The 19768-nt window shown below is 46.8% G+C and overlaps 1 long non-coding RNA gene across 1 annotated transcript in view; it reads left to right on the top strand.

The window, feature by feature from the left end:
* Positions 1–321: 321 nt before the first annotated feature.
* Positions 322–19768, top strand: part of LOC144334196 (uncharacterized) — a 69165-nt gene continuing 49718 nt past the window's right edge. The window contains exon 1 of the long non-coding RNA XR_013403754.1: positions 322–467. This is a non-coding gene — a long non-coding RNA (uncharacterized LOC144334196). The remainder of the gene's footprint in view (positions 468–19768) is intronic.

Below are 19768 nucleotides of genomic sequence, written 5' to 3' on the forward strand. Positions count from 1 at the left end.
TAATTTCTACTCTTTTTGTTTGTTAGTTTGGTTTTGGAAAACTGAAAGTAGCTCAGGGCCTCGGGTTGCCGTCTTTCAGGCCCCCAGGGCTTGGCACTGCCTTGACCCTAGAGAAGGGGGCCTCTGCCCTCCGAGAACACTGCCCCGTAGGCTCCCTCCCTGCTGCCCACCCCCATAAGTTACCCCCCCCGCCCCTTTCACCCCTCCGGGCCTCTAGGTCCAGAAACCTCTGGGCCCCGGTCCCCGCTCAGACCCCAGATCCCTGGCGGGAGTTTCCTGTCCCCATCACTGCACTTTCCATGACACAAGAGGAAGTCAGCTGAGCCCAGGCTGGGTTTTCCAGGCAGCACGGCCCAGTAGAGGCTGAAGGTGGGGGAGGGGGTTGCTGAGCCCCCAGGGCCAGGTGTCAGAACCTCCTCAGCCTCTCCCGGAGAGGTGCCTGCCGGTGCTGCCCTGGGCCACACCAGGTAACCTGGGGTGGGGTGTGCCTGTGTCTGTCTCCCCTCTGGACTCGGTGACTCCTCAATGCCCCCAGGTGTGCCCTCTTCACCGGGGCAAAGGGGCACTAGGGATGTGGGGAAGAGGGAGGAGCTGAGGGTAGGAGGGAGGAGAGGAAGGAGACTGAGGAATGTGACTGGTGCATAGTAGGACCTCAGGGTTTGTTGAATGAATGAAGGAAGAAATCTATGGAATGATTCCCAAAGATGATGGATGGCCTGGTGGCCAGATGAGAAGGGCAGGAGAGGCCTGCAGGTGTGTGTGGATGACTCAGTGACCTGGATCCTTGGAAACCTCTGTTTGGCTGTGGGGGTGGGGGAACCCAGGCAGCCGACTTTGCAACACTCCCCTCCCTGCCAGCTCAGAAAGTGCCTCCCCACCCCCAGCTTCGCTCCCGCCCAGTTTGGCTGTTGGTGGAGGGTGGGGAAGGGGAGAAGGAGAGACCTAGGATCCAGGTCTGGACATGCATGTGGTGTGCAGTGTGGTGGAGACACGCTGGCCTGGTGGCACCTGCATTCGAGTCCCACCTTTGTCACCTTTGTGGTCAGGTCCCTGTCATGCTCTGGGCCGAGGTTGGCGCATCTGTAAAATGTGGAGATTGGATGATCCCGAGGCCCAGCTCTCTTGTCCTAGGAACCCCACATGAAAGTGTTCGACTGGAGTCCAGTCGGAGGTGGGGAATTTCTCTGTGTGGGGCCTGGAGGTTTGCCTCTTTTGCTAGTGTGAGAGGGGCTGAGTGTTGAGTGAGTGTCAGGGCTTTGGGGAAGGGCAGGAGACTGAGGATTCCAAGTGCCTGAACAGGGTCCTGCTGGCTTGGGAAGGTGTCTCAGTGTCAGCTGGGGAGGGGGCTGTCTTGCCTGGAGAGACAGAGAAGGCTCCCCCACGGACCCCCTACTTTCCTAGCCCCTCACGGACAACACTAGACAGCCTCCTGTGGCTTCTGGAAGATCTGTGATCAGTGGTACCCTGGAGTGGGAGGGCTGGTTGGCTCAGGCCGCGTTCACCCCCGCCTCTGCTGGGCCCCCTCAAGTTCCCCTCAATGGGGCTGTGTTCCTGGAGCCCCTTTCCATTGCTACCTGCCCCCAACCCAGGCCTGCTACAGGCCTGCCCACAACCCGGGGTGCCAGTCATACATCCCACAGCCTGAGGCCCTGAGGACTCAGCATTCATGTTCACTCTTCCGCTGCTACTGTAAGATTAGACTTGTTCCACCATACGGCATAGGCTTTGGTTGAGAAAATAAGGCCTCCTAGTAGTGTACGACAGGTGTTAATGAAAGCTGTTGTTCACATGAAATAACTGAGGATCAGAGAGGTTATGTGAATTTCCCAAGGTGCACAGATAACCCACAGTGAACTTTGGACTGGACCGCCAGGCCTCCTCTTCTACGGGCACCCCTTTCCCTGGTGCAGCCTCTCTCTCTCATCTCAGGCTGGTGCTTCTCCTGGCCATCTGGGGGTTTTGCTGAGATGCTGGGGGCCTAGGAGGCCGGCAGACCCAGCTGTGTGTCCTCAGTGTCGCTCTTGGAGCCTCAGATCCCATCTATAAAACGTGTGGAACACAGCCTGCCTTGAAGGGATGTTGGGAGACTGGCTGGGCACACCTGTGGCAAAGGCTCACGGTGGCAGTCAGCATGCCAAACTTCAGCATGGCTCTCAGCTTCTTAGAGCAGTGCTTAGCATTCCTGAAGGCCTGACACTGGTCAGGAGTGCTCCTGCCTTCTCTCCCCCGCACCTAGCACCTGGCACAAAGCTATTTCTTGAACAGATGAATGATTGACAGGGAAGCTTTCAGCAGGGACACATGAAACAGACTGACAAGCACACCCTGCCCACCCACCCCCACCTCCCTGAGCTTCCAGCCCAGTGGGGAGGTTACCCGACAGGCAACTGGGACACAGCATGGAAAGGCCAGGCCTGAGGGAGCACAGTGGAGGACATGTGTCCAAGCCAGCCTTTGGGAAAATCAGGGAAGGCTTCCTGGAGGAGGTGACATCTAGATGAAGACCCAAAGGATGAGTGATTTTCCACTTTGGTGGTGGGATCAATTTTCCAGGCTGAGGGAAGCACAAGGACAATGGTTTCTGAGTCCTGCTAGCGTAGTGGCTTCTAGATGGGTCCAGAAGTGGGGTGCTATGGGCAGCATCCTGGCTCAGTCCCTCACCGGCACTGTGCCTAGGGTGGAGTCTCTCTCCCGGCTCTCAGTTTATCTGTGAAATAAAGGCACTGCACCAGATGGTCTGCCAGATTCCTCAATCTGTGAGTTGAAGCTTGGAATCTCATTTAAAGAATATCAGTTACTAGAAGCTGGAAAATCGATACATCCATTTTTAAGGGACAAAATGGCAAAAGCCACATTAAAAAAAAACCTCATATACACTATTACCTTTAGAGAGGCCTCCTATACTCACCAGGGGGCAAGGCAGTCTGCACAGGGGTGTTGAAGCCACCAAGGGATAATAAAAACATGGAAAGATAGGGCAAAGGGCAAATAAGTTCGAGACCAGCCACAATCTGGAATAGTCAGACTACAGCCGTCAAGAAAGGGCTCATAGATCCCCGTATCCTGACACACAGAAATGGCCATGATATTTTGCTCAGTGAAAACATTAAATTTCAGAACAATTTATATATTGCAATCTTATTTTCATAAAATAAAAATATGAATGAGTTGAACAGTTTCTACATTTACAGAAAAAGGTTTTGCAGAATATTCATCAAAATAATAATAACAAATTAATTGTGGGGGTGAGAGTCGATCAAGATAGCAGCGTGAGGTTGGGTAGGGATTTTATTTTATGCACATAAAAGGGGTCTGCAGAAAATATTTTAAAGAAGAAAGTTCTGGTATTTGTATAATTATATATAACATATAACATTTTTATAACATGATTTTTTTTTTTTTTGAGACATGGTCTCACTCTGTTGCCCAGGCTGGAGTGCAGTGGCCGATCTTGGCTCACTGCAACCTCCGCCTCCCGGGTTCAATCAAGTCTCCTGCCTCAGCCTCCCAAGTAGCTGGGATTACAGGTGCCCGCCACCACACCTGGCTAATTTTTTGTATTTTTAGTAGAGATGGGGTTTCACCACATTAGCCAGGCTGGTCTCTATCTCCTGACCTTGTGATGTGCCCGCCTCGGCCTACCAAAATGCTGGGATTAAAGATGTGAGCCACTGTGCCTGGCCCAACATGATATTTTAATAATAAAAATAATGCATATTTTTGTGAAAAATTAGCAAAACTATAGAATATAAAGAAAAAAATAAAACCAGTCACAATCCTATCATTCATTATGACCACTGTTAATATGTCATATATTTTATTCTTTTCAATTTATAATGATAATCTACTGTTTCAAAATTAGTATCATGTATTTGTGATATACATGTTTATATGTATGAGGTATATATATTTTATATAAATTATATATCTTTTATAAATATACTTAAAAGGATATATACATACACAAAGATATCTATATGTAGATATAGAGAGAGAAATATCTTTGTATCCTGCTTTTTTTTCTTAAAATATATCTTGAATGTCGTGCCATGTCATAGACTTACATAACATGGTTTTAAAAAAATGGGTCTACAATAGCTAATAAAAGTTCTGATGTTTACTTAACCAATTCCTATTATTGGACATTTGTGTTGTTTACTCTTTTTTTTTGTTTTGATATTTTGAGACAGTATCTCAGTCTGTCGCCCAGGCTGGAGTGCAGTGGTGCGATCACAGCTCACTGCTACTTTAACTTCCTGGACTCAAGTGACCCTCCCTCCTCAGCCTTAGCTGGGACTACAGGCATGAGCTACCATGCTTGGTTAATTTTTAAAAACAAATTTTTTGTAGAGATAGGATCTCACTGTGTTGCCCAGGCTGGTCTCAAACTCCTAGGCTCAAGCAATCCTCCTGCCTCAGCCCTGCAAAGTGCTGGCATTACAAGTGTGAGTCACTTTGCCCAGCTCCTCTCTCTTTTTTTTTTTTGCTGTTAAAAATAACTGTGATAAATATTTTGGCACAATCATATCCTTATTTCCTTTAATTAGAATTATTTGAGTCAAGGATTATGACCATTTTAAATACTAAAAGCACACTATAAAAATTGAATTAAAAACATCCATCCCGACTTAGTTCTAGTAGATCTGAAAACTGATTGGCTGAGTTGACTTAAAGAGGGACACATTTGAGTAGGTTTATAACTACTTTAGGGATCAGGATGTTTCTGTTCCATGATGGGCACTCCAGGTGCCCTGTGACTGTCAGTGTGGAAGAGGTGCAGGCCTACCTCAGGGGACAAATTTGATAAAAGAATAAGACATGTTTGTGATCATTTATTGAGTGTCCAGGAGACTCCTCGAGTGACTTCTGTTTGTCTTTGATGGCGTGTCCTTCCCTTGGCCCATTGCTGGGAGGTTTGGAGGAGCCGAGGTCACCAGCTTGGTTTCAGAGATGAGGAGACTGAAGTTCTGAGAGATGAGGGGATGGGTCCAGGTGCAGTCAGCCTTGGCCTGCGGCAAGAGGCAGGTCCCCAAGGCAATCTGGGGAGAGTCAGTTCTGGTCTGGTGTGGAGGGTGGGAGGGCATAGCTCAACAACTTCTACCCCATCCACACCCATGTGGAGCGCTCACCTCGATATGCGTCCCAGCAAACCCCAACACTTCAACATGGGTTATATGTTCCTAATTCTGTAAGCTCTTCTGAGGCCAGGGCTGTGTTGGGTTGACTCTGTGGGATGATTGGGAAACAAGTACTTATTGGTGTTATACGTGGTGATAATGATGATAGTGATGATGGTGTCAATGATGATGATGGCAGTCATGATGATGACGGTGATGATGAAATGATGAAGATGATGGTGATGATGTCAGTAATGTTGAAGATGTCAATGATGATGATGATGATGATAATAGCTACCATTCACTAGGGGCTTACACAGTGCTAGGGACTCTATGTAATTACGTTATCTTGTTTTTTTCCCCAGAGTGAGTATGCCACCTTGGCCAGGCGTAGTGGCTCCTGCCTGTAATCCCAGCACTTTGGGAGGCCGAGGCAGGAGGATCACTTGAGCCCAGGAGTTAAAGACCATCCTGGGCAACATGGGCAAAACCCTGTCTCTATAAAAAAAAATAAAAAAAAAATTAGCCAGGCATGGTTCTGTGTGCCTGTAATCTCAGCTACTTGGGAGGCAGAGATGGGAGGATTGCTTGATCCCAGGAGGTTGAGTCTGTAGTGAGCTAAGATCAAGCCATTGCATTCCAGCCTGGGTGACAGAGTGAATGTATACATGCCACCTTCACTGATATGGAGGATGACTTGAGGCGGCTCACAAATAAGCATTTTTATCTTAATAATGTGTTTGTTTTACTTTATATTAATATATATACTGAAAATAACTAGCTCACCAGATTCATGGTTTACACATTTCATTTTTAGATTAACTAGTGAGTTGATTTAAAGCAAAAATATTAAGTGAAAAATAATACTTGGTATTTGGATAAGGTAAACGTGAACGGAAATTTAAATCATTGACATTTGGAAGCATTTGGGGCAGATATCATTTTTATTCTATTTTGCAGAGGAGTGAGTAGATACTCAAGAGAGTTTAATTAGCCTGAGCTTATACACCATCCAGGTGGTAAAGCTGGACTGGAACCCCGATGCTTAATTTAAAATGACAACAACAACTTTTTACTTAAATATAGGATACACACAGCACAGTGCACGCAGTATGTTATAAATGTAACTTCACACACTGCACGTGCTTGTGTAACCAGCACCTGGGAGGCTCCCCACTGTCCCCCACTGCTCCCTACCCAGGTATCCACTGTCCTGACTTCTGTCATCGCGGATTGGCTTTGCCTTTTCTTTGAACTTTATTTTATTTATTTATTTTTTTGAGACAATAGTCTGTCACCCAGGCTAGAGTGCAGTGGTGCCATCTTGGCTCACTACAGCCTCCACCTCCCAGGTTCAAATGACTCTCCTGCGTCAGCCTCCCGAACAGCTGGGATTACAGGTGTGCACCACCACGCCGGGCTAATTTTTATATTTTTAGTACAGATGGGGTTTCATCTTGTTGGCTAGGCTGGTCTTGAACTCCTGGCCTGAAGTGCTCCATCTACCTCAGCCTCCCAAAGTGCTGGGATTACAGGCGTGAGCCACCGTGCCTGGCCCTTTTCTTTGAACTTTAAATGTATCACAAAGTTTATACCTTTTGTGTTTTGATTTTTTTCACTCATTATACTTGGATGATTCATTCATATTATTGTGTATAGGAGCTTGTTCTTTTTCATTGCTGTATAGTATTCTGTTGTCTCTATAGAGACAACCACCATTTATTTGCACATTCAACCATGACAGGCATTTGGTCATACAAAGTCTACATCTTTTAACCTTGAAGCTCTGCTGCCACCCGCAGATACCTGCATATCACAGTAAACAGGACTTTCTCAGAGAGCTGGAGATAAGGAGGGTGTGAAACACACAAAGCCACAACTACAGAGGCGGGGTGCTTTCCCAGTTGTAGAGTGGCCTTGAGGTGGCCTGGGTGGTGTATGGTTTGGACACTCTTAATGCCTCTCTTGGAGCACTGCACTTTACAAAGCATTTGCACGGAAGCATCGCACTTCACGTCCCTGACAGCCCCGTCAAACGGGGAGGTGTCCTGTCCCCGCACAATCAACGAGGAAACTGACTACGACGCCCACAGTGAGACAGAAACAGAAGCAGAGCCTGCACTTGCATCTCCGGACACTAAGTCCTTGGCTGTTTATACTTTGTTCCAGCTGCCTGGTAAATCCAGGGGAGATCTGGGTCCCTGGAGATCCTTTCTGTCCCCTTGCAGGGAACTTGTAGTCTGGGATTTGAGTCTCCCTCTGTGAAGGGTTTAAAGGCAAAGTAAGTCTCTGATGTTTTTGGAGTGGAAACCTGCCTTCCCTAGAGCCTCACTTTACTTCATCTGCAAAGCAGGGGAGGGTCCCTGCTCCCCTGCAGGGCAAGGGTTGTTGTCACTGTTGTCAATAACAACCCCTGCCTGTGTCTGCCTCGAGTCATCCTCGCCGAGTGTGGCACTTTCACATTCATCACTGAGATCAACCTGATCTTCATAACAACCCGGGGAGGAAGACAGCAAAGATGACATTTGCCCCATCTTTCAGAGAGGTGAAGTGCCCTGCCCATGATCACACAGCAAGTTAAGGAACCAACAGGGACCCAGGGCTCCTGATTCTCCTGCTGAGAGGATACCCTCCACTCCATCAGGCGTTGTCCTCTACGGGAGGCCTTCTGTTAGGACATACCCCACTCTGAGGCCATGGGGCCCAACACACAGGGGCATGGTGGTCCAGCAACATTAGGGGGCTTCCCCAGGATGCTCAGGAAGAAGGGTTGGGCTGGTGGGAACCCACAGCTCCTGCGTCCTAACCTCTCTGCAGGACAGGGAGGCTGGGGGGGGGAAGAGGGTCAGCAGGAGGTTCCGGGACAGACTGGTTCTCAGGGCAGCCTCCCTGGCAGGGACAGGGGGTTAAAATGGGTTTCTAGAGCCCCCTTTTCTTCTCTGTCAATCACCAGCTGTGCAAGCTCCTCTGAAAAGTGGGAATAACACTAGTACCTGCCTCATCGGATTGTCATGAAATTGTCATGAAATTCTCATCGGATTGTTAAATGGGGTGAGGTCGGTAGAGCAGAGGCCAGCATCTGGCAGGAACATTCACTGCTCACCCGCTTCCCCACATGCTCTGCCAAGGAGGGCAGCTTGAGATGGGTGTGTGCCTGCAAGCACAGGGCCCCTCCCGATATTCCTGAAGGGATGTGATTTGTAACTGTGAAAAACACAACCCAACTGTCAGAAGCAGATGGCACCTGCCAGGTAATCTGTGACCTCCGTGTGTCGTTCCTTTGATTCTGTACCAAGACCCCTCTGCCGCGTTGGTACCAGGCTGGAAAGTCAAGCGTGCCCCGTGGCATACAAACCACACCCTGCCTGTGCGCTTGCCCGGCAGGGAGGGGCTGCAGGGGAGTCCCTTTACTGGGTTGTGTGTTTCTGTGGGGGCTGGCTCCTGCCCTCCGGGGGGGCACTCTCAGTGCCTGCTCTCTGTGCCCCTGTGAGGTTTCTTGGACCAGTGTGCAGAGCTGCTGAGGTCCCTGGATGAGACAGGCACTGGGCAGGAAGCCCCGGGGTTGATGCTGGGCAACACACCCACGGGTGAGGTCTGGGTAGGGTGTGGAAAGGAGTGTGGGGAGTGGAAGGAAGCTGGACCTGGCCCTGCCTCCACTCTCACCCTCAGCCAGGCCCTGCCAAGGCTTCCTCCCCCAGGAAGACCTCCTCGGTTCCCCCTCTGCATTGAGGTATGGCCTGCTCCTTCTTCCTCCATCTTTTCTGGAGTCTAAGCTCCCTTCTGAGTTTCCCCTCTGACAGAGGGATTGGATAGAAAGGTGAGAAGTCTCCAATTCTGTAATCCTGAGAGCCCATTCCTCTCCAGACCCCGCTAATACACAGTGTGGACAGAGCTCGTCCAGTCGGGTGCCAGGACAATTTCTGATACAGGATGTGTGGAGAAAAGGGATTATTTAAAGCACAAATGAGGATTTCTCCTGTGGGGTCCAGAGCTTAGCTGCAAGTCCTTCCAGCATCTGGATCCCAAAGAAGGAGGCTGCATGATGGGGACAAGGGCTGATGTCGGGGAACAGAGAGGCTTCCCTATGTTGAGGTCCAGAGTCGGGCATGCCACAGAGCAGCCACCCCTGGAAATGGGATCTTTCAGCCCAAGAGACCCTCAAAGGCCTTGGGACAGAGAACTCCTTTGTTGAGGTCCTGTTATTCACTGCCCCTCGGTCGTAAGTGAATCTAAAGGCAGGCCTGTGGGGCCCAGCTAATGAGCTCCCTTTGTTCTGGCCAGAGTTTGGGAATCCCAGGGAGCGGGGAGGAGTTTCTACTCCCAGGTTCTCAAGGTAGCCAGAATGACGCGTGGGCCCCAGAGCTGGGGACAGAACTCCCTGTCCAGGCAGTTCATTGAGAGCTACTGGGGCTCTAGTCTGGTTTCTGGCTCCTCCGAGGGTGCCCCTGGCATAGGAAGTTGTCTAGGGGCACACTGAGCCCCGGGTGGAACAGGTGTCCTGACCTTGGGATCCAGGTTTGTCCTTCAGTGTTCCAGCAGCTGCCTGACATCATGGGTGGGCATTTGTGTGTTTTCCTGGGGAGAAGGCCTGCACCTTTAGTCTGTACCTCAGTGCCTCCCATGCCCCTAAAAAAGGCTCTATGCTGGGCTTACCCCTGTAATCCCAATACTTTGGGAGGCCGAGGCAGGCGGATCATGAGGTCAGGAGATGGAGACCATCCTGGCCATGGTGAAACGCCGTCTCTACTAAAAATACAAAAATTAGCTGGGCATGGTGGTGTGTGCCTGTAGTCCCAGCTACTCAAGAGGCTGAGGCAGGAGAATCGCTTGAACCCAGGAGGTGGAAGTTGCAGTGAGCCAAGATCGCGCCACTGCACTCTAGCCTGGCAACAGAGTGAGACTCAGTCTCAAAAAAAAAAAAAAAAGAAAGAAAAAGAAAAAGAAAAAAAAGAAGAGAAAAGGCTCTAGAAGCTCTGGTGCAGTACAAGACGGCTCTGCCTGGAAGTGTGGTTTCATGTTTTGTTGGTTTGCCAGGTTTTGCTGCAGAGAATGCAACTTCTCCCCACTTCGGAGACCGCGACTTGGTGTGTCTTGATCGTTGAGCTGCTTGTGCAGTTGCTTGTTCTGCTAGAGATTATAGCATTTCTTTCGTCTTCCCAGCTCCTGCAGTGAGGTGAGGATGCCCCTGTTCTGAGGAGCCTCGGGTAGGGTGCTGGGGCTTGTCTGATTCAGAGTTGGAGCTGAAATGAATCCGTTATACAGAGAAGAAAGCTGAGTCCCCGCCAAGGTCAAGTGACTGACACAGACCCACATAGCTGGTCCAGACTTAAGGTTCTGGATCCCGGGTCCATTCATCCCATTATTCCCCAACCTTTCCTGTTGCTGTGGCAACAACAAAAGGGGCCAGAGAGGGTTAATCCTAGTACTTTCCATGCAGCCGCCGTGTAACCTACTGCACCCAGCACCCTACACGCATGGATTCTTGTCTGTGCATTACAGCTGTGGCCCAGAATGGATGGTTCTGTTGTCTGACCCCAGAGTCCCTGAGTGTCCCACAAAACTATCCTGTTCCTTTGGATTTTCTTGATCTCTTTTTGCATCACCACAGGCTTCTTTGACTCCAGAAACAGCCCATTCGTGTCAACCAAAATTCTAAATTCAGCACCTCAGAAGTATGACCAGCCGGACAGAACTGAACCTAAGTCCCACTGGCCCCTACTTTTAGTGGACAAAAAGGTCTCACGGGCTCCGTCTCTCCCAGGAATCTGAGGAGTTCAGAGATCAGGAGAGGGGCTCGCACACAGCAAAGCCTGGCCTGGCAGAGAGCGGGTGGGCGAGCCTCACCCTGAGAAGGCGTTTCTTCCTCTTTATGGCCGTGGTCCTTTTTCATGTTAGATGCTTTGGTCTCCCAGGTGTATGGGGACCCGGGACCCGTGGGTTTTGGAGTGCTTGTCATGACTAGGGCCAGCTTTGGGGACAGGGTGGGGATGACTACTCCCAGGTTCTCAAGAGGAAAAAAATTCTGTACGTTTCAGAACTGCAATAGATCTGTTATCAGCTCCACGCACTGCAAAACGCAAGTTCCTTTCCTATTTGATCTGACAGTGAAAAAATTCACGGATGTTTTATTGGAAGGTTAGAAAATAAAAAAGAACCCCTTCTCAGTCCAGGTAGTCTGCCCCCCATCACCTTGGCGTGTCTGCAGCTGTGCTGGCCTCGGCTTGTGGGTGGATGAGGAGACAAGGCTCAGCGTGGAGCGGGGGGAGGCTGGGAGGCCTTTGCTCTGCAGCCCCACCCACAGGCTCAGCAGGGTGGGCCCCTGTGCTAACACTCCCCCCCACCCTGCCCCTCAGTTCTTGTTTCCATCTACCTTCGTCCCTCTCACCAGTCCCAACGCAGAGGGCCAGGTTTGCTTTACTTTTCTTAACGACCTGTCTTTTTCTAGTTAGGAAAAATAATACTTATTTATGACCTCTTGTACAGTTTGGAAATACATCAAATATATACAAAAAAATTAAATCTGGCTGGATGTGGTGGCTTGTGCCTATAATCCCAGCACTTTGGTAGACCGAGGCAGGCAGTTCACCTGGCTGTTGGTCAGGAGTTCAAGACTAGTCTGGCAAATGTAATGAAACAACGTCTCTACTAAAAATACAAAAATTAGCCAGGTGTGGTGGCAGGTGCCTGTAATCCCAACTACTCAGGAGGCTGAGGCAGGAGAATTGCTTGAACCCAGGAGGTGGAGGTTGCGGTGAGCCGAGATCGAGCCATTGCACTTCAGCCTGGGTGACAGAGCGAGACTCCGTCTCAAGAAAGAAAAAAAATTAAATAAGCCCAGAATCCCACAAGGCAGAGGTCTCCCCAGTAATCCCCAGCTGCGGAGGCTGTGTGCCTCACTTGTGTGCCAACTGATGACCTCCTCAGCACAACCAGTTAAACCTTTATTCATTTCAGCTTTTTTCTTTCTTTATAAAGCTTTTTCCCCCTTCACTGTGAAGATAGCATGCTCATTGGAGACAATTTGGAAAGCACAGAAAGTTATTTTCATGTTTCTTTAAGCAAAGAGAGGACATTTATTCCCATCTCCCCAAGGTGACTGCCATGAGCAGTTTGGAGTAGCTCCTGGTCTTTGTGGACTTTTGAAAAAGCGTATGTTGTCCAGGCGCGGTGGCTCACACCTGTAATCCCAGCTCTTTGGGAGGCCAAGGCGGGCAGATCACAAGGTCAGATCAAGACCAGCCTGGCCAACATGGTGAAACCCCGTCTCTACTAAAGATACAAAAATTAGCTGGACACGATGGCATGCACCTGTAATCCCAGCTACTCTGGAGGCTGAGGCAGGAGAATCACTTGAACCTGGGAGGCAGAGGCTGCAGTGAGCCAAGATTGCACCACTGCACTCCAGCCTGGGCAACAGAGCAAGACTCTGGCTCAAAAAAAAAAAAAAAAAAAAAAAAGCATATATTTTTTCCAGTTGAGAGCATGTTCTGTAGAGGATTCTGGGTCCTGGTTTGTCACGCAGCAGCTGAGTAACATAAGCATTTCCCATGTTAATACAAAGAGCAGCCCTCACTTATGTTCTGGGCTCATGTGCACAGACTCTTCCCAGCACTGTGCAGGCACCATCTTGCTCACTTCTCAAGAAACCTCATGAGGCGGGTGTTGTTGTTAATTTTGCAGACAAGGAAGCTGAGCTGACCTCATCTGAGGTCTGAGAGCCAGGGAGCAACAGGGGATTGGTGTCGAAGGCTCAGCCGGCTTAGGTCCCTGCTCTTAATCACTAAGTTACCTCTCCTGTGAATTTTTAATGACCTGTCTAGTTTTGTATAAAACCAGAAAATGGCCATTGTTAAAAATTCAGGAATTACTGAACAGCAAAAATAATATTCAGAATCCTATCACCCAGTGATATTTATTCTGGCGATTGGCAGTTTTTTGCGCATAGTCTTCATATTTTTATAGTTGATGTTATCCTAACCATTCAGTTTCGAATGCAGTGTTTTTTATATGTATTTTTGTAAGTATTTTCCAAGTCATTAGTTCCTCTTGGCAAAACGTAGTGTTTATTGATGGTTTGTTCGTCTATTGAGTGGTTGGTCTTGATGGGTGGAATCCCTTCCCTGAGGTTTAGCTTTCAGGCTGCGGCTCTCTGAAATTATAAATAATTTAGGAATCAATACGTTTCTGCACAAAACGGTTTGTGTATTTCCGATAATTTCTTTAGGCTGCACATAATCCCAGGAACTGAATTGCTGGGCTAAGGGTTTTTACAGTTCTTAACTTATATTGCCAAATTATTTTCCAGATGGTCCGTAACTCTTTACTCTTCAATTAGCAATACCCTGTTTACTCCTAACTAGATGAATATGTGACCTTGTTTTAGTTTGCATTCCTTTTATTGCTAACGAAGCTGAGTTTCTAAATGTGTTTATTGGTCACTTTTGTGTCTTCTTTTGCAAACTGTCTAAAGCAGTGCTTTCCAATCAAGCTTTCTGCGATGATAGAAATGGCCTATATCTTCCTGTTTAATAGGGTCCATATGGCCTATATTGCCTGTCCAATAGCAACCAGCCAAATGTGTCCATTGAGTACTTGAAATATGGCTAGTTAACTGAGTAAATTTTAAATTTAATTGTATTTAAATTTAGACTTAATTTACCTAAGGTTTTAATTTAAATTCTAAATTAATTTAAATTTAAATAGCCATGTGTGGCTAGTGGCTACTATATTGGATAGTACACTCCTAAGCCTTTCCCCAGTTAGGCATTTGGGTCTCAGTGGGTGATTTATATTGATTTGTATGAGCTCTTTATTTATGATGGCTACTAATCTTTTTTACATTTATTGCAAACATTTTACCCCACTTGCTATTTGACCTTTACTTTTTTGTTCAGGTTGTTTACAGGGTATCAAAATGTTAGGTAGCCAAATCTAGTGATCTTTTTTTTTTGTGGTTTCTCCCATAGCTTTAGGTTAGAAAGTCCTCCCCCACACAGAGGTTTGATAAATACTCTCATCAACTTTTTTCAAGTCTTTCTGTGATTTTTTTCCCTTTAGCTCTTTAATCCACCCAGAGTTAATTTTGCTGTGTGGTATGAGGTACAGCGTGTCTTCGTCACCCCTCTGCTTGGTGTAGAATATATACCGAGTATATTTTATCTTAGATGGGACACTGGTGCTCTGCTGGTTGGGTTTGGGTGGGTGGTAGGTAAGCAGGATGAAATTAAATAGTAAGTAAAATACTACTATTTAAAAATGTTGATGTTTAGGAAGACTTTAATGACAAAAGAAAATGACTCTGATACAGTGTTGTTTTCAAAGAAAGATGCAAAATCACACCTACAATGTAATATGAACCGTGTTTGTAAATGCAATGAAAATATTGGAAGAAATATTACAAAATATTAATGGTAATTGTCTCTGGGGGTTGGTATGTTTTTTCCTGCTTCTTAACAATTCAATACTTCCCCAGTATTTTTGATGATCTGAAATATCATCAAACAAATAATATCGAAACAGCATTTGGAGAAACAATGCATGCTCACTCGCTACCTCTAACTCCCCACAGCCGTCATCCACCAAGTCTGCAATTTGCACAGCCAAGCTCTGTGCTTAGGGAAGGGGACTTGGCAGGGAAGGGTACTCCCTGGTTTTCAGTTCCGGCTGGGACTAGAATTCCTTTGTAGTCACTCGCAGCATGTGAGTTTCTCGGGCAAGTGACATAACTCAGGACTGTTTCCTCATTCCTAAAATAAACATTGTAACTGCTTTGCACAGTGCCAATGAGGATATGTTTTGTTGTTAATTATATAGGCCTGCACACACACACACAATGTATGTATATGCAAAACTGCAAATATCATCAAAACGCATTCAAAGAGCACCAACGTATATTTATTTTATTTTTATTTCTTGCTTTTCTCATTATTGAAATATGTGAAGGATATTTTTAATTTTTTTCAATTTGACCAACATACATTTTTAAAAAGCAATGTTCCATCATCCTATCACTCCCACCAGCTCCACTCCTCAGCGGTAGCCACCACTAAAAGTTTTGTCTGAATCTTTATTTATTTGTTTGTTTTACAAAATGGAAATGTGATAATATTATACTGATTACTACATAATTATTTCTTTTTTTCCCACTTTCCAATAAATTGTGTGTGACTTTCCATGTCAATACAGGCAGATTTATGTCATTCTCTTTAATATCTGCACAGCCATCCATAACATGAATGTGCAATAATTTTCTTTTTGAGATGGGGGTCTTGCTATGTTGCCCAAGCTGGGCTCAAACTTCTGGCCTCAAGCAATCCTCCCACCTCAGCCTCCCAAGTAGCTGGGACTACCATGATTTATTTTATCCTTCTTTATCATTCATCAACCATTTGTCTGCCTGTTACAAGGAGAGCACAACAAACATGTCTTTAGGCACTTGTGTTTAGTATCTTGGAGGATGGATTTCCAGATATGATGCTGCTGCATGGATATGAACATTTAAAAATGTTGAAAGATAATGCCCAAGTGGTTCTTTTAAGAAAGCTGAACCACTGACATTATTACTGTCAAGGAAGAAAAGCTTTGATTCCCTTCTACATCCTCAATTCTGAATGTTACCAATATTTTTTGACTTTTACCAATATGGTAGGTATAAAATGTCAACTGAGTTTAAAATTTTTATTACTTTAATTAGCAGAGAGATTGAACACTTTTTAAATATGTTTTGTGTCCGCAAAACATTTGTGTTTCTTCACTGGTTATCTATTCATATTTGTTACCTGTTTTGGTGGGGGTTGTCAGTCCTTTCCTGATTGATTTGTAGGTGCTCTTTATATATAATGGATATTAATCCTTAGTCTGTTCCATGTGTTGAAAATATTTTCTCCCAGACTGTCATTTGTTATCTACAATTTTAATGATATCTTCCACTATTCATACATTTTATGTTTTCATGGGGTCAAAATTCTTTCTTTTCACGATTTTTAGTTTTTATACCATGCTGAGAAAGATATTTTCCACGTTCAAGTTATAAAAAATTTTCCCCTATATTTTCTTCTAGTATCTTTTTTTATTACACAGAAATCTTTAATCCAACTATACTTCATTTTTGAGTAGGTGTGAGATGTGACTTATTTTAATTATTTAAAATTACCTTTAAAATTTTTTATTTTTCAGTTTGCTTTCCCCAAAAGGAGAAAAACTGCTTCAACATCACTTTTTGAAAATTCCAGGTTTTCTTCCACTGCTTAGGATTAGCACTACATTATTGAATTTTAAAATAAATGATATGAATTTCCTTTTCTGAATTCTTCCTTCTTTTCCATTAATTAATCTGTTCCTAAAATGGTATACCCTGTTTTAAATTGTGTAAATGTTTAGATTGAACTATACTCTTATTATGGGGAAGGACATTATTCTTCTGCTTCTAACACTTCTTAGCTATCCTTCTTCATTTTCAAATAAATTTGTCAGATCTCCCCAACTCCCCCCAGTCCAATTAGATTTAAATTTCAATGAATTTCTGGATTGATTTGAAGTAGAATAAACATGTTTACAACATTGAGCCTTTCCACCGAGGATCTAGTATTAGACCAAATAAAATTTACTCTCTTGGGTTCAATTTCCCCATTGGTAAAGAGAGGAGGTTGGATTAGTTTTGAAGTTTCCTTCAGGTTCTATAATGAAAATCATTAAGAACAGCCACAATGATGACAACAGTCATTATCGGGCCTAAAGCCAGGCTGGACACGAGGGGAGAAAATTATGGAAGACATAATCCCCATTCCCCAGGAGTTTTTCATCCAGAGGGAAGAGGTAGCACGTACATGAAATTTTGACCCAAATGCTCGGTTAATGTGATTCATGGGCAGATTCATGGGCAGAAGTAGGTTTTTTTAAAAAAACCATTAATAAATGGCTGGAGGGAGCTGCAGCTGTCAATATGGCCAACAAACATTGTTGACAATGCTTTGTACATGGAAACTTTTTTCACTATTTTTTGTGAAATGAAAATATGAAAAAAGGGAAATAAATTTAATAAAAATAAAAATAACAATGGTGCCTGTATCTAAAAATTCCTAGGCCACCCCACACCTTTTTTTAGTGCCTTTCCATTTTTTATTTTTTATTTTTATTTTTATTTGAGACAGAATCTTGCTCTGTTACCTAGGCTGGAGTCCATTAGCGTGATCACGGTTCACTGCAATCTCTGCCCCCTGGGTTCAAGTAATTCTCCTGCCTCAGCCTCCCGAGTGGCTGGGATTACAGGTATGCGCCACTATGCCTGGCTAATTTTTGTATTTTTAGTAGAGATGGGGTTTCACCATGTTGGACAGGCTGGTCTTAAACTCTTGGCCTCAAGTGAACCATCCCCCTTGGCCTCCCAAAGTGCTGGGATTACAGGCATGAGCCACCTTGCCCAGCTGCCTTTCTATTTTTAGTAACCAGCTAGTTTGGCTGTTTGCCTCTGACACAGTAAGAATGTGTCCAGGCTTGGATTCAGAGCTTCTCAGGGTCAGATGAAACCTTGGAGACCAAACTCTATCATGCGGATCAGGAAAATGAGTCCCAGAGAGGGGAAGGGACTTCCCCAAGGTCACACAGCAAATTAGAGGCAGGAAGACTCCTGAAGGCGCTGGGGGTGCCTTATGGTTTATCCTATTTCCCTCCTGGCCTCTGGAATTTGGGGCACAATTCTTCTCTGTCGGGGACAATTGCAACCCTGGCTGCCCCAACTCCTGGATGGGTAGCGTGAGGGTCGATGAAGGGTCTGGTGGGTGAGGAGTGGGGACGTGCCCCAGGAAAGCAAGGTGCTACCACTTCCTGCTGATTCAGGGCTCTTGGGAAGCCCTGACTTTTATCGTTAAAACTCCCCATGGTGCACTGCACATGGGGCCTGGGGCCCTGGCTTCTGATCCCGGATTGGATTCTGACCTGAGCTTGAGCAAGTCTCCTCTCTCTGGGCCTGCAGAAAGAGGACACCTGAGCAGATGGCTTCCATGTCTTCCTACCAGGGTTCCCGCCCACTGGAGCCAGCTGGGCTGTTTTATGGTATCTGCCAAGGGTTGGGTCTGCAGCTCTGTGTGTCCATCCTGGTGGTCTGGGTGTGACCATAGCCCGAGTGTGTGTGGTGGAGGGTGATGATTTGGCAGTGGTGACTGAAGTGGGCCCCAGGGTCGTGGCAGAAGATCAGGGAGGAGGGGCACAACGGCCTCACACTCACGCTCACTGTGAAGCCGTCTTGATGCACCGAGAGGCCCATCTCCCAGAAGCGCCCAGTCCTCTGGCATCTGGCCACATGCACAGGGGGCCAAGCTGTGCCCAAAGAGAGCTAAGTCTCCCAAGTGACTCAGTCTAACAGAAGTCCTCATCTGGGAGGTGGGGAGCCGGCGGAGAATGGGACTTGGGCCTTATGATCTGAGCTCCTGTAGACTGGCCCTCACCCTCTAAAGGCAGGAAACTGAGGCCCAGCAATACTGTCATCACCTCCCTCCTGTGAGACTGCTCTGGGTGGGCCCCACTTCTTCCCAGAAGCTGGCTGCCCTTCCTCTGCACGATCAGGAGGGGTCCCCTGGTTTGTCCAGTAACCAGGCCTCAGGCATTCCGGGCTCAGTCCTTCCTTCTTCTCTCTCTTTAAAAATAGCTTCTTTGTTTGGAACACAGTTGCACCTCCACCCGCTGAGAAGCCCAGCTCACAGCAAAGACATTTCTTTCCAAAGTAGTGACGTGGGTCATCTTTGTGGAGGGCTCGTTCATTCATTCATCCTCATTCATTCATCCCTTCATTTAATAAATGAGTACTAAGCACCTGGCCTGGGCCGGGCACCCTGAGTATGAAGTGGATAGAACACAGTCCACCTCATGGATCCACATTCTACCTGCAAGCATGGCTTTCCTTTGCTGGTGGTTGTAAGGGGTTTGGTAAGGGGTTTCCTCCAGGCTGTTGGGGACCTGCCCAAATGCTCCTTAAAGAGCAATGGGATCCTATCTGGAGGCTCTGCCATGGGTGTGGCCCTAGAGACCCGCAGGGGAATCCATGGGTTGAGGCTACCTGCTGGCTCTTGCTTCAGACTCTGTCCCCTAAAGCAGGACTAGCTCCATCCCCACAAGGCCCACTGGGCTCATCCCACCCGCAGGCCTCTTCTGCCTGTGATCACCGGCCTTTGGTCGATGGCAGTGACAGTGCAGCTAAGCCCTGGCCACCGTGAGGGCCACACTGCCCTGTGAGTCAGGGCGGCGTCCTGAGTCGCGTTCATGTTTGCTGAAGGAGCCTCTGGTCCTCACCTTGGGTGGGTGTCTCTCCTCCCCGAGATCCGCCACCACCACCAGCTCTGCAGGAAGTGGTTCTTTTCTGTTTCTTCCCCCTCACTCACACACAGAGGCTTGGCTGGAGGTGTCAGGCCCTCAGCTTCAGAGGCTTAGAGGCTGCCATCAACGGGCAGGTGCGGGGTCTGGCTGGAGAGAGGGCCCTGGTGGGCCTGGCCCCTTGGGGAAGTCTTTGGAGCATTTAATTTGTTTTTGTAAAATGCATGCACCTTTACTGTTTTATTTACTAAAAATATTGATATATGCTAGTCATAAAATTATTCATAGTGAAACAGGAATTAAAAGAAATTAAAAATTGTGTTACAAAAACTCAGTTGTGTGTAAGA

This window comes from Macaca mulatta, chromosome 14, assembly GCF_049350105.2.
Source record: "Macaca mulatta isolate MMU2019108-1 chromosome 14, T2T-MMU8v2.0, whole genome shotgun sequence".
Classification (NCBI taxonomy): Eukaryota; Metazoa; Chordata; class Mammalia; order Primates; family Cercopithecidae; genus Macaca; species Macaca mulatta.